This window comes from Odontesthes bonariensis, chromosome 3 (genome assembly GCF_027942865.1).
Source record: "Odontesthes bonariensis isolate fOdoBon6 chromosome 3, fOdoBon6.hap1, whole genome shotgun sequence".
NCBI classification, from domain to species: Eukaryota; Metazoa; Chordata; class Actinopteri; order Atheriniformes; family Atherinopsidae; genus Odontesthes; species Odontesthes bonariensis.
The window spans coordinates 44642922-44657546 of NC_134508.1; the positions used below are offsets into that span (position 1 = coordinate 44642922).

A 14625-nucleotide genomic window follows, 5' to 3' on the forward strand; every position below is an offset into this window, starting at 1 on the left:
TGATAGTGTGATAAAACATGCACATCATATCACTGCAGACATTGAAGGACCTGAGCCGTCTCAGGAAAAAGAGACGGCTCTGGCCCCTCCTGTACACTGCTTCTATGTTTTTGGCTGGGCAGGCCTGGAATCCTTCCTTCTGGGTGGAGCCTGGGCTTCAGCTTACCTGCTGCCGCACCTTCTGCTCATCAGTCTCATCACCAGAGCTGCTTTTAAGGATCTCCACCAGATGCACTGCTTTCTCTGTGTGCTAATCAGACCACTTGGTTATGTTTGCTCCTGCTTTAACCAGTCTCCTCTTGTGTCACTCAGTTATTCCCTGTTGGTCAAGAAGTGGTTCACTCACCTGTGTTTCCAACTTTGCCTCCTCCATGTAAACCAGCTCCTGTGAAGATCTCCCTGCGGACAACTTACTTCAACCTCGTGCCCGCCCACCTTCCTACGGCTCCCGCACCCACCAAGGAGAGCCTGCGGCTCTGCTCAGTATCGCTCTGACATCCAATTGTAGTAAGGACAGACATTCGTTAAAGCCAAATAACTCACTGGATTTTCCTCAACTATTCCTAGAATGAATATGCCTCTCCTCTTATTTAGTGACTCAAACCGTGTGATCGAACCATTCTCCGGATTCCCAGAGTCTCCTGTACATTTACATTGGTTCAACAAACCTTTTACTCTTTTAACTTCTTCTCCTGGTACCACATTACTTTGGCCGCGACAGATGCATCTCGCCTGGCTTCCCACAGTGGCCATAATGTTGAGCTTTGCCTGAGCTCATGATGATTTTAGAGGGGTTTCTTTTTTGTGTTTGTCTTTAAAATCATATTGAGGAGTAAAGATTGGTTGGTGTAAGCTGGGAAGAAGACACAATAACCAGTACTGGCCACTATGGTGGTGTCTGTTTTAAACTGAAACACTGGAATGATGCATGCTTACTGTGGTTTAGATAGATTGATAGAACGTTATTGATCCTTAGCTACTCTAATAAATTCCTGCCTTTGTTATTTCTTGACAAGCCTCACTAGCTTACTCATGAAGTTAAGCTAGTGAAGGTCTAACAAAATAAAAGTAAGCATGTCTATGAATTTTAATATGAGGACATGCACGTCCATATTGGAATCCATCATATTGTAATTTAAACCTGCTCGCTCTCGTGTCCCTGCCACGTCTTCCAGCATCATGGCTGCTGTCTCTGAGGAGCCACCAGGCAACTGATGCAAGACACAGATCTGTGTTAAGACCTATGTGATAAAAGGCTACATAAATGAACAACATCGAACTCGGTCCAAAAGTCTTGCCAAAATCTTTGAAAAAAATCTAGTTTGCAACTTGTGCGTCACTAAGCTGAAGAAATGGCGCTTCACACCCATCATCTGACAGAAAAAGGAAGTAAACAATGTGTTTTAACCAAAACAACAGATACAGTTGCACTTGAGGCCATAGCATGCTGACTTTTCTATAACTTTGCAACTGAAGTAAATTTTGGGGCAACATGGACTATTTTTTTTTTTGTATCAAGTTACCTTCCAATCTGCAGGGGGGTAGTCTGGCCCAGTCTACTTTCTGGATGATCTTGTAAAAGTTGATTGGTTTCTCTTCCCTTGCCTAAGTGTCCTCTCTCAAATGAAGTCCACTTTCAGTGTTGGCTCATCTTTTTTTCCTGCAGCAGAAAAATACTTTCTGTACGGCACTGATGCCCTCTCTGGAGCTTCAACTCTGTTACAGGCTGAACAATATTTCAAATCAAAATTGCATTTATATCGAGGTAGGTACAGTCACCCAAAGGGCACATTCTCATTATGTTGTGTATTACAAGCTTTAAAAAAAGCCAAGTGAAGAAACACCATGTTTTTTGGGGGGTAATGGTCTTGATGGTCTGCTTTGGGATGGTAAGTGGTCATAGCTGGAAGGGCTAACATGCTGGTTTCACTGTACTGCTGCTTATGGTACCCTACAGCGCAGTTCTCAACTGGTCTGGCTTCAGGACCCACCATCACCCCTTAATGACGAGCCACGACCCAAATTGAGGAAAATATTCAACTTGGACAAAAAAAGTCCAACTGCTGATAAGTGGTTTAAACCAGACTCAGAATGTGTAGCTTTAGCAGACAACCAACTTTGAATATATGACAAACAATGTCCCATTAAAACTATTCAGTCACTTATTCAAGCATTAATCATAAGGCTGGTCAGAACATTTCAGAAACGGTTGGTGTTTTCATGCAAAATACAACAAATAAAATGCAACTACTGGCTTTGGCTGACAATCCTCACTCACTGAATCTTTGACAGAATAACACTGCACAATGGAAAAAAGCAGTTTCATCAACAAACTCAAAGTAGATTAAACAAAAAGTGCATTTTGAAAGGATTCAAGTGAGAAAAATGAATGTTTCTTCTGATGACCTTATCAGTAGGCAAATACTGGAAAACATCGTGCTTTGAGGAAAATGAAGCAGCGCTCACTTCAACCATAAGTGTGTCACTGACCTGATCATAGACCTGAGTTTATGGGAGTTAACTCTGAGGTCATGCTCAGTGTCCAGTCTGTCTCTCTGTGTTTGGTGTTCAGCTGAACCAGAGCTGAGAAGCCACACTCACAGGTAGCCCTGAATGGGAGGAGGATTTGTACTGCTCGAGTGGGAAGGGAGGATCGCTCGCTCATAACAGTGCTGCACCAGAACTGGGAGAGGCTTACCTCTGTCAATTTCTTTTTCAGCGTCACAGGATAGCTCCACCAGCTGACTCTCTTTGTTGCTTGGCAACGTGACGCTTTCAGTGCTGATTCCAAAGGGGTCGTGTATCCAATCGTCATCCCTCTGTTTCTTGGGAAAGTGGTCATTAAACCGCTCCATTATGATCCATCCATCCATCCATTATCTTCCGCTGGTCCGGGGATCGGGTCGCGGGGGCAGCAGCTTGAGCAAAGAGAGACGTCCCTGTCCCCGGCCACTTCCTCCAGCTCTTCTGGGGGGACCCCGAGGCGTTCCCAGGCCAGCCGAGAGACATAGTCTCTCCAACGTGTCCTGGGTCTTCCCCGGGGCCTCCTCCCAGTGGGACGGGCCCGGAACACCTCACCGGGGAGGCGTCCAGGAGGCATTCTCACCAGATGCCCGAGCCACCTCATCTGACTCCTCTCGATGCGGAGGAGCAGCGGTTCTACTCCGAGCCCCTCCCGGATGACCGAGCTTCTCACCCTATCTCTAAGGGAGAGCCCAGACACCCTGCGGAGGAAACTCATTTCGGCCGCTTGTATTCGCGATCTCGTTCTTTCGGTCACTACCCACAGCTCGTGACCATAGGTGAGGGTAGGAACATAGATTGACCGGTAAATCGAGAGCTTCGCCTTCTGGCTCAGCTCCTTCTTCACCACGACGGGCCGGTGCAGAGCCCGCATCACTGCAGACGCCGCACCAATCCGTCTGTCAATCTCCTGTTCCATTCGTCCCTCACTCGTGAACAAGACCCCGAGATACTTGAACTCCTCCACTTGGGGAAGGATCTCATTCCCGACCCGAAGAGAGCATTCCACCCTTTTCCGGCTGAAGACCATGGTCTCAGATTTGGAGGTGCTGATGGTCATCCCAGCCGCTTCACACTCGGCTGCGAACCGCTCCAGTGAGAGCTGAAGGTCACGGCCTGACGACGCCAACAGAACCAAATCGTCCGCAAAAAGCAGAGACCCGATTCTGAGGTCGCCAAACCGGACCCCCTCAACGCCCTGGCTGCGCCTAGAAATTCTGTCCATAAAAATTATGAACAGAATCGGTGACAAAGGGCAGCCCTGACGGAGTCCAACCCTCACAGGAAACATGTCCGACTTACTGCCGGCAATGCGGACCAAACTCTGACACCGGTCATACAGAGACCGAACAGCCCATATCAAGGAGTCCGGCACTCCATACTCCCGGAGCACCCCCCACAAGAGTCCCCGAGGGACACGGTCGAACGCCTTCTCCAAGTCCACAAAACACATGTAGACCGGTTGGGCGAACTCCCATGCACCCTCCAGGATCCTGCGGAGGGTATAGAGCTGGTCCACTGTTCCACGGCCAGGACGAAAACCACACTGCACCTCCTGAATCCGAGATTCGACTATCCGGCGGATCCTCCTCTCCAGTACCCCCGAAAAGACCTTACCAGGGAGGCTGAGGAGTGTGATCCCCCTATAGTTGGAACACACCCTCCGGTCCCCCTTTTTAAAGAGGGGGACCACCACCCCGATCTGCCAGTCCAGAGGCACTGCCCCCGATGTCCACGCGATGCTGCAGAGGCGTGTCAACCAAGACAGCCCCACAACATCCAGAGCCTTGAGGAACTCAGGACGGACCTCATCCACCCCCGGGGCCTTGCCACCGAGGAGTTTTTTGACCACCTCGGCAACCTCAGCCCCAGAAATGGGAGGTCCCACGTCCGAGCTCCCCAACTCTGCTTCCTCATCGGAAGGCGTGTCGGTAGGATTGAGGAGGCCCTCGAAGTACTCCCCCCACCGACTCACGACGTCCCTAGTTGAAGTCAGCAGAGCCCCGCCCTCACCATACACGGTGTTGACGATGCACCGCTTCCCCCCCCTGAGCCGCCGGATGGTGGACCAGAATCTCCTCGAGGCCGTCCGGAAATCGTTCTCCATGGCCTCCCCGAACTCCTCCCAAGCCCGAGTTTTTGCCTCAGCAACCGCCGAGGCTGCGTTCCGCTTGGCCTGTCGGTACCCATCAGCTGCTTCCAGAGTCCCACTGGCCAAAAAGGCCCGATAGGACTCCTTCTTCAGCTTGACGGCCTCCCTCACCACTGGGGTCCACCAGCGGGTTCGGGGATTGCCGCCACGACAGGCACCGACCACCTTGTGGCCACAGCTCCGGTCGGCCGCCTCAACAATGGAGGCACGGAACATGGCCCATTCGGGCTCAATGTCCCCCACCTCCCCCGGGACATGGTTGAAGCTCTGCCGGAGGTGGGAGTTGAAACTCCTCCTTACAGGGGATTCCGCCAGCCGTTCCCAGCAGACCCTCACAATACGTTTGGGCCTGCCAGGTCTGACCGGCTTCCTCCCCCACCAGCGGAGCCAACTCACCACCAGGTGGTGATCAGTTGACAGCTCCGCCCCTCTCTTCACCCGAGTGTCCAGGACATACGGCCGCAAGTCCGATGATACGACTACAAAGTCGATCATCGAGCTGCGGCCTAGGGTGTCCTGGTGCCAAGTGCACATATGGACACCCTTATGCCTGAACATGGTGTTCGTTATGGACAATCCGTGACGAGCACAGAAGTCCAACAACAAAACACCACTCTGATTCAGATCGGGGGGGCCGTTCCTCCCAATCACGCCCCTCCAGGTCTCACTGTCATTGCCCACGTGAGCATTGAAGTCCCCCAGCAGGACGAGGGAGTCTCCCGGAGGAGCACTCTCTAGTGCCTCCTCCAGGGACTCCAAAAAGGGTGGGTACTCTGAACTGCCGTTCGGTGCATAAGCACAAACAACAGTCAGGACCCGTCCCCCCACCCTGAGGCGGAGGGAGGCTACCCTCTCGTCTACCGGGGTAAACCCCAATGTACAGGCGCACAGCTGGGGGGCGATAAGTATGCCCACACCTGCTTTACGCCTCTCACCGCGGGCAACTCCAGAGTGGAAGAGAGTCCAACCCCTCTCGAGGAGGCTGGTTCCGGAGCCCAAGCCATGCGTCGAGGTGAGTCCGACTATATCTAGCCGGAACCGCTCAGCCTCGCGCACCAGCTCAGGCTCCTTCCCCAGCAGAGAGGTGACGTTCCACGTCCCAAGAGCCAGCTTCAGTAGCCGAGGATCAGACCGCCAAGGTCCCTGCCTTCGGCTGCCGCCCAGCTCACATTGCACCCAACCCCCATGGCCCCTCCCACGGGTGGTGAGCCCGTAGGAAGGGGGACCCGTGTCGTTTCTTCGGGCTGTGCCCGACCGAGCCCCACGGGCACAGACCCGGCCACCAGGCGCTCGCCGGCGGGCCCCACCCCTGGGCCTGGCTCCAGGGGGAGGCCCCGGTGACCCGCGTCCGGGCAAGGGAACACGGTGTCCATAAATATTATTCATCATAGGGGTCTTGTGAGCTGTTCTTTGTCTGGTCCCTCATCTAGGATCTGTTTGCCATGGGTGACCCTACCAGGGGCTTAAAGCCCCAGACAACATAGCTCCCAGACTCATTGGGGCACGCAAACCCCCCCACCACGATAAGGTGACAGCTCAAGGGGGAGATTATGATCATTTCTTTTTTTTTTTTGCCCAGGCAAAGGCCCGCGACCGTGACCCACTTCTGCATCGGGACCAACCAGCTGAGAAAAACTGCTCTAGTGACACGCTTTGTTCTGATAGAACTGCCATCATGTAATTTATGTGAGGGAGGCTAGATGGCAAAACATGCATTTGAATATTTTCAAGTAATGTTGACTATAAAGTCAATAAGTAACATAAAACTCGAGTGAGAGGTGATAAAACTGTATTGTATTTTGCCAAATTCCAATTTCAGTAAGGTTTCTACATCTGGTGTATATCAAACATTTCTGTTTTTGCTGACTGAAGTGGCCTAGAATTCAGAATAACATTCGTGTTTGGTTGTGCCCAAAACAATGTGAACCAGCATGAGACAGACTCCCTGTCACACGGCGAGGTCAAGTTGGGTTTTTGTCTTGTCTCCATGTTTTGTCATTTCCTGTTTTATTTTGAAAAGTAACTCTCCTCTTGTTTCAGGTCACTTACCCTTTCTCATGTGTCACCCGTTGGAGTGTCTTCCCTGAATCCTGATTGTGTCCACCTGTTTCCCGTTGCCCTCATGTGTCTTATAGTCTGCGTCTCCCTTTGTCTTGTGCCTGAGTGTTTCGTCTTATCGTTCACCCGAGCCTGCCACAGTCACAGAGATTCTTGCCTTGTTCGTGCGTTTTCCTAGCCTTGATTCCTAGCCTCCTTGCGAGTGATTTTTTGTTCATAAATTTTGATAATCTAATCTTAAGTTTTTCAGTCATTTTTGATAGCCTCCTTTAGGAGTGATTTTTTTGTTATAGATTACGATTCACGATTTTGTAGAGCCTCCGGTTTTGTAGGAGTGCATTTAGTTGTTTTGTCCTCTTTTATTTATTAAGTTTTATATAACATATAGAAGTGTATTTTCATAACTCTTTAGTTTTCATCACGTCGCATTGGTGGTTGGAACATCCTAATAAACCCTGCCTTATTTGGATTATCTGCATCTGAGTCCTCCTTTCAAGCCGAGTTCTGACACTCCCATGGCAGATATGGGGTGCCGTTTTTAAAGCGTCTCACGCTGAAAATAACAGCAACATTTAGCTTCAAACAATGTTTAAAAGACTGGTGTGAATTTTGGAGTCCATTTTTTGCACATTTACAACAATATTTGTCAACTTAGAGATATTTTAAATATTTAAATCCAAATGTTGAATGTAAAATGTAAATCTAAATGTTAAATCTAAATGTTTCGGGTGAAACTAAATATTTATCTAATATGCAAATTGAACACTGTTCACTAACAATGGCAATAAAACGAATTCGGATTCTGTTGCTGACAGTGTTTTCATGCTAGTCAGAGTTCACATTTACTTTAATTTAATATTACCCTTTATAAAGTAGGCTATGAAACATTTTGCGTTTTTTTACTCCACAAACACATAATGGCGTGCTAAAATGAGGTTCCACAGGCTTTGAGAGGACGCGGCTTGCTGTGCCATAGTGGATCGAAGAACAAAAGGCTCTTCGCGCCACAACCTCCCGACCCGTCACTCTGATTGGTTGACCCATGGATGATGTTCAGGCTCTGAGAGTTGGAACAGAGCCCGTCTACGAAGAGCCTCGCCACTCTCCGTAAGCCCCATTGTATGCAGTCCCACCAGAATTCCACTGGGGGTGATCGCGGGCGAGTCCAGAATGAATGGGGGTCTATGGGGCTAAACGGCTAAATATATTTATTTCACCTGCTTGTCGTTGAAACATCGCATATTTTATTCTAGATTCGGCAAGTTCAATATAGATTATAGGTCGAAAGTCGAATTAATGAGTATTTATGTCCTTTCAATTTCTTTCAGTTTGGGTCGTTGTTGGCCATAACACGCTAGCATTCTGCTAATGAATGCTGATTGGTCAGTGACGGACATGCGACTGATTACGACCAGAGACCCCGCTTGATGGCAGCTGAAGCCAAAGCAGTGGATGTCCAGAATGGAATATGAAACAGAATCTTAAGGAGGACCTTCCCGCTATTAATATTTAAGTTAATATTTGTTATTTGTGTATAGTAACTTATTTCTTCCTGCGGGCACTTTTGTTTTCAGATCGTTATATATGTATTGTGAAAGTACATGGGTATAAATGGAATTTGAGTCTCTTATTCGTGTGTTCAACGTGTCAATATACATGGTTTAGTATTACGACCTTAAAAAGTACAGTAAATGTCCCGCTCAATAATATTAAACAATCATTTTTATTCCGCCATTCCTTCACAGCCTGAATTCTGCAGCTTGACTGTAAATTGCAGTGGCAGTAGGGGGGGTTTAGTAGATAGATTAGGGGTTAGTTAGGTTTGTTAGATTAGGTTAGGTAAAATAGGTTATTTTAGGACATTAATAAATATATGTTTAACAACAAGGGCCTACTTTTGGAATCTTTACTTAAGTTTGTGTTATTATTTTTCATACTACATGCATCAAGTGTTACTTATTTAGTCAATTTATTCATTAGTCCTTTGTTTTATTAAGAAAATCAAACTCACTGAACGTGTCCATGCATTCAAACTGAGCTCTGTTGGTATAAACTTTGTCTAAACTTTGTTTTAATTTTCGCTATTGCCACCGTAAGTTGGCTAGGGCAGAGCTATGGAAAGAAGTATCTATATATAGCTCTGGGTTAGGGTACATAGCGACCGTGCTGAATTGCCAGACGGGCTCTGCAGTGACTCAGAACTTGCCGTAAAGCAGAACGTACGCAATCTGTGACGTCATCACCATTTTTGAACGGCTTTTTAGAACAGATAAGTGAACTTCAAAAATGCAATATTCAGCCGAGTGTATTTTTTTAGTCCCCCCTTTTGAATGCAACTTTCAAATTACTTGACAAAAAATTATATCCTGAGAAAAGTGGATTTTTAGGGTGCAACCCCCATAGACCCCATTCATTCTGGACTCGCCCGCGAGCGCCCTCACATGGACAGAGACACCAGTTCAGAAACCGGAAGTTACCGAGAGTGGGCAGTTCTCTTCCATTAGACATTCTCTGCTACTACATACTTGAAAATGGCATACTCATCGATCAGACAGCATGCAGAGCGTTTACACACAGTGCACTTCACTCCTGCCCGAGCCGAAATCAGCCGGCCTGAAAAGCTGATTTCCCTTAAGCTATAAACTCTGTAAATATATAACTTTAGCAACATTTGAAACATTTTCAGGCGAGAAAGTAGTCATTTAGACCCCCAAGGTGTTGAAAATCTGACAAAATACCGGCTATTTACAACAAGAAGAAGAAGCATGAATCCAGTCGAAGAGAGACTTGCCGAAGAGGTCCTGGCGGTGAATTTCCTTTCATCGTAGTAGGCTTGTCATTGAAAAAACCCGCTACTCCACCTACTGTCCTGGCGGTGAATCGCCACGCAGCACACGCAAGCGCCGACAAAGCTAAATGAAGCATAAACGTCTCGAGCCATTAACGCAAGCGCAGTTAAAAGAGGTATAACTCAGCCTTTAGAAATGAAAATCAGCACGCTCGTTCAAACAAAGAGGAACTAAATAAATACCAGGGTTGTGTTTTTGCGGAGTTCAGACACCCTGATATATGCTCCCAGGAACAGGAAGAAGGGTTTTTTACACAATAAGTCACCTTTAAGAGTTTTTAAATGAAACAATCCAACTGTTCTAAGAGGTCATTTGTTTTACATGAGGTTATATATTTGATCACTCAGCAGTCTTATATGGGCTTTGGATTGTAGGCTGTGTCCTCTCAGAAAATGGACAGAAGCAAAAACTACCGCTTTACGACCTAAGTATCCGTCATACCGGTAATAACGTTTTGGCCTGAAATATACTTCTCCATACCATGCCCTCCATCACCTGGCCGACACTGTGAACGTGTGCGCGCCCCGGCGCTATGGGGATGCGCACCGCGCGGTCCAGATGAAAAACAGATGAGGAGGGGAGGAGTACAGAGAGAGAGCTGCATCACACTGACAGGAAGCTCGGAGTCAGAGCTTCGGTTATACCGACAGCTCGGGGAGGAGGCAGATTGTTCTCTGATGCCGCTGCAGAGCTGACGGTGCCGGTACAGCAGCGGCGGGACCACCGCAGGACCACCGCAGGTAAGCTGGCACTTTGCCGCACTGACGCATCGGGGGGTGTCTGGGTTCTGGGCGACCTCGTGCAGGATGATGGGGAGATGGAAATGACAGCAGGGCAGCACACTGCAGGTCCGGTCCCGAGCCGGGCCGAGGCTCGGGGAGCTGTCCCCACGTCTCTCTGCAGTGCCTCCCGGGAACCCGGTGCGCACGGGCCCCCGCCTCTCTCTGCGCATCTTCTGGATGATGCTGCGGTTTTCAGAAATTTTGCTGCTCTGCGCAAATTACAAATACAGGTACCAAAGTCCGAGGAATGTAGTGGGCCCTGCTTCTCCGCCTGCATCTGCAGAGGCCCCGGGCTGTGCACGATGTGTGAACACAAGTGCCATTGCAGAGGACAAGTGCACGAGGGCATTTAAAGGGCTGTCAAGCGGGGCTTGTTTGGTTAGGCCCCGGGCCTGCATAGTGAGTCAGGACTGAGCTTTAGCACAGGAAGTGGATCAGAGAGCATTTGAATGTGCGTGTGTGTGTGTGTGTGTGTGTGTGGGGGGGGGGGGGGCACTAAAAGAAAGTCTTCCATCATAGTGGATTATGTGGTGTTACTTTTTACAACACACTAAAAATGTTCTCTCCTGTAGGAGGAACATCCACGTTTCCCCGTGCTCCACAGTGACCTTGTTGTGCGTCATGTGTTTGGATCTTCCACAGAGACTTCATTCTTCCCTGGAATTGTCTGATAAAGCTTGTTGGCAATAAGTAAAAGGATGTCCAAACTTTTTATTGACTACAGCAGCTTAGTATTGTAGTAAGTGGTTGTTGTAGTGGCCAACATGGCTACATGCACTGTAAACTACACTGTGCCATCCCAGCAATATTTCTAAAAAATGTCCAAAGTCTTGTGATTATCTTTTCAGTTCTGTTCTTTTACACAGCCATGTATACCAGAGGGTTGTATTACAGGACTCTGCTGGGCTTCTTGTTTTTCTGTGTGTGATTGAATGTGAGGGCAGGGTTTATGGAGTGCAAGACAAACTCTAATCATGTCCAAAAGAGAGGTTGAGCAAAGTGTTGGTGTTTGGCATATACACAGCAACCAGAATCATGCAGTGATTCTGGTGCTGGCCCACTCTCCTCTGGGCCTGCATTCTCTGCTTCTTAACTCAGTTTATACTGTCTGCATCTGCCAGTACAAAGGTCTGGCAGAGTTAATGTGGCAGAAATGTCATCTTAACAGGATGTTCCTGAGGTTCTGTACAAATTCCTTTTTTTGTGTGCGTGCCTTTGGGCTACGAGGGACAGTAAGGCAGAATTCACACGAACACCTTCCACCTTTGGACCATCAGTCATAACATCAGTCAGGTACTTTGATTGGCTGGAATCTGAAAGATTAACTTTGTTCAAGCAAGGCAAACACAGGAATGCAATGTATCCCCAGTTTGGTTTGGCAACACACCCCCCCCCTTCAGACGTAATGAGAAGTGAGACTGTAAAAAAAACACAAACCTAAGAATCCTGCATACGCTCTCAAAAACCCAAACAGATGTTTAACAGATGTGTCTGCTGAAGTACTGAACATGTGTGTCCTGCTGTCCAAGCAGAGTACAACTCATTTCTTCATGAAATGAGAACAAAAAGTGGCCCATCAATAACTGAGGGGAACATGCACATTACAGTGCCTGTTAACTGTACGCATATATACATATACATATATATATATACATATACATATACATATACACATATATATGTTTATATATATATATTTTTTTTAAATGGCTTGTTAGTAATGAATGGGGACCAGTGCAGTGTGACACTGGTCGTGACTACTTACTGGAGCCAAGAAAGGGTTTCTGCTAAAATGTGAGAAACAAACAAACACCCTCAGGTGGGCCTTCTCCCTTTAAAGCCTGGGTCCTCCAGAGGCCTGGGGGCTTGAGGGTTCACTCTCCCAGTGTGGGGGTCAAGGCCCCAAGTGCCCCGATCAGCACTGGCACCACTGCTACCTTCACTTCCCACATCTTTTCAACCTCCTCCTTCAGCTCTTGGTCATTTCTCGAGCTTCTTGCCCTCCTTCTCCTTGTTGTTGCTGTCACCTGGAATTGCTCCATCTGTCCCTGCTGCCTTCTTCTTTCACTAGTCGAGCAGCATGAAGTCCGGGTGGTCAGCCATCACCTGTTTATCGGTCCCACAGGGTCTGGGCTCTGTCATTATCCACTACCCTGAGCACATCAAAAAAGAGGAAGAATTTCTACATCCTGGACTTTGGAACTTGTGTGTGGCGACCCATTTGTCCTGCCAACATGGCACTGATATTCCCGTGGTGTTCTTATGTAGGGGCTGTGGCCTCTGTGTTTTGCAGTGACTGTGTAATTGCATAGAGAGGTTTTATATGAGCTTGTGTAATGGGAGCCTAATGCCCATACCCAGCCATGAACAGAGGTGTATGGAAGCGTGTGTGAATGGATGTGTGTGTGTGTTTCAGTTCAATGACTAAAGCTGTATAATACTGTAGAGAGCAGCGGATACTACCCTGCTTTGGAGTTCATTTCACAGCAGGGGGCATTTGAAGTTCAGAATGAATCATAAGCAGTCAACAGATAATTCTATCACTTAATATAATTGATTTAAGGCAACTTTGAAACAAAGCTTTAGGCTGACCTTGACTCGGTGTGGAGATCAGCATGGGCACATTGCTGTGTGGGATAAACTGACGGGTGTCTGTGTTTGTTATCCATCATAAGAAAATTTCAAACTTCATCTTACAAATGGGAGCTAGGACTGTCAGATGTTACATCAAAACAATGTCACTGATCCCAACCATATGTTCAGCAGGCGTCCCTTCTCTGTTTCAGCTCGGATGGAGGGCCACACACAAGCTCTGACCTTAGCTAAACTCATTGGTTTAGTGAGTCTCTATTCTACACGGTTCTTTTTAAAAGAAGGATCAGTGTTGTCCAACCTAAATGACAAAGTGAGGAAAATAATCATTGTGAAAAGCAAACTGTACGAGGTGATTTTGCACTGGAGTTGCTGAGAGCCAAAGAGGTCAGTTTGAGGTAAGCTATGTTCAGATTGCAGAGCGAGTGGCACGCTGTGCGTTACAGAGGCTGCTGGGACATGTGTCCATTGCCCTGCCTCAACACTTAAAACACTACGTTTGTTGTCGTGTTAAACTACTGATTGTGCTGCTGTTGGTACTGAAATGAGCTGACTGCATTCACGAATTCACTAATTGACTAATTCACTGGTAGAACGGGGGGGGGGGGGGGGGGGGGGGGGGGGGGTAGTCATTGGGGCTCGTTACCCCACCGACTGGCTGCTGCTGTCTCTCATACTGAATATGAGAGATAGAGATTCAGATCATCCACAGCATGTCCTGCGAAGGAGTGGAATGTTTTCCACTATGAATTAAAGATGTTAGGGCAGTCAGAATAGCTTCCAAGCTAACATGAGCTAGAGCCTAGCTTTGTTTGGTAATAAGCTCCCATTTTCTGGTAAGCTTGCTTCATCTCTCAGCTATGGTTACATGGTTGGTAGAGTTTTGCTCTAAAATGGAGTGAGTATGTTGTGAGGAAAGATTAGTGCCACACATGAAAAAAGTGGGCCAAGCCTGTATGGAGAGGAAGGCTAATATGTAGATGTAATGTGACCCTCTGGTGTCAGCTGGTTGAGGAATGACAAGAGAAGATGCAGAGAGCATCTTCTTCATATGAATATTTTATTATCTTGTTCATAAATATGTTCATATTTCACATCACACACCAACAGCATGATTTATAAGCTCGCTGCAGAGGAAGTGCTGGCCAAATGAGTCTGAGACTTGGTTTTAGTGATGCTGTACAGGGATAGTAGTGTGCTCTGCACAGTGTTTTGTTGAAGCTATAGTTTGTGTTGGTGGAACATGGATGTGATTGTTGTCTACTTAAAGGGATGTTTCTTTTTTCTTTCTTTAGGTTTGGCTGTGTGAAATTAGGGTGCTCTCAGTCTGAAGCATCAGAGGCTTTCCTGAACATTTCCCCCAGCAGTGGGATTACGATTATGTTGTGTGTTCAAACTTTTTCTGGACTCTTAGTTCTTGCCAGCCTGAGTGTCATTTCCCTGATCAATAAGCTCTATCGAGGAACTGTAAGCTCTCTTGGTACTTGGCATGATCTTTTTGTGGCATATCCATCTGTTATCCATTTACATGTTAAAGTTTGATACTTTAGGATAAAGTATTTTGATGTGGAAAAGCGAAATCTAAAAAAGAAATCTAAGTTGCCCTAATCTGTTGTCTTTTTTTTTAATTAGTTCTGGATAAGCCTCTTTTTGAAAACCCACTTGTGAT

General features: G+C 47.3%; 1 protein-coding gene across 12 annotated transcripts in view; it reads left to right on the forward strand.

Moving 5' to 3' along the window:
* The first annotated feature begins 10164 nt into the window (after positions 1–10164).
* nfasca (neurofascin homolog (chicken) a) overlaps positions 10165–14625 on the forward strand; it is a 225406-nt gene continuing 220945 nt past the window's right edge. For all 12 annotated transcript variants that reach the window (XR_012769529.1, XM_075461905.1, XM_075461903.1 and 9 more), the window contains exon 1: positions 10165–10322. The gene's annotated coding sequence lies outside the window, so the exon portion shown is untranslated. The remainder of the gene's footprint in view (positions 10323–14625) is intronic.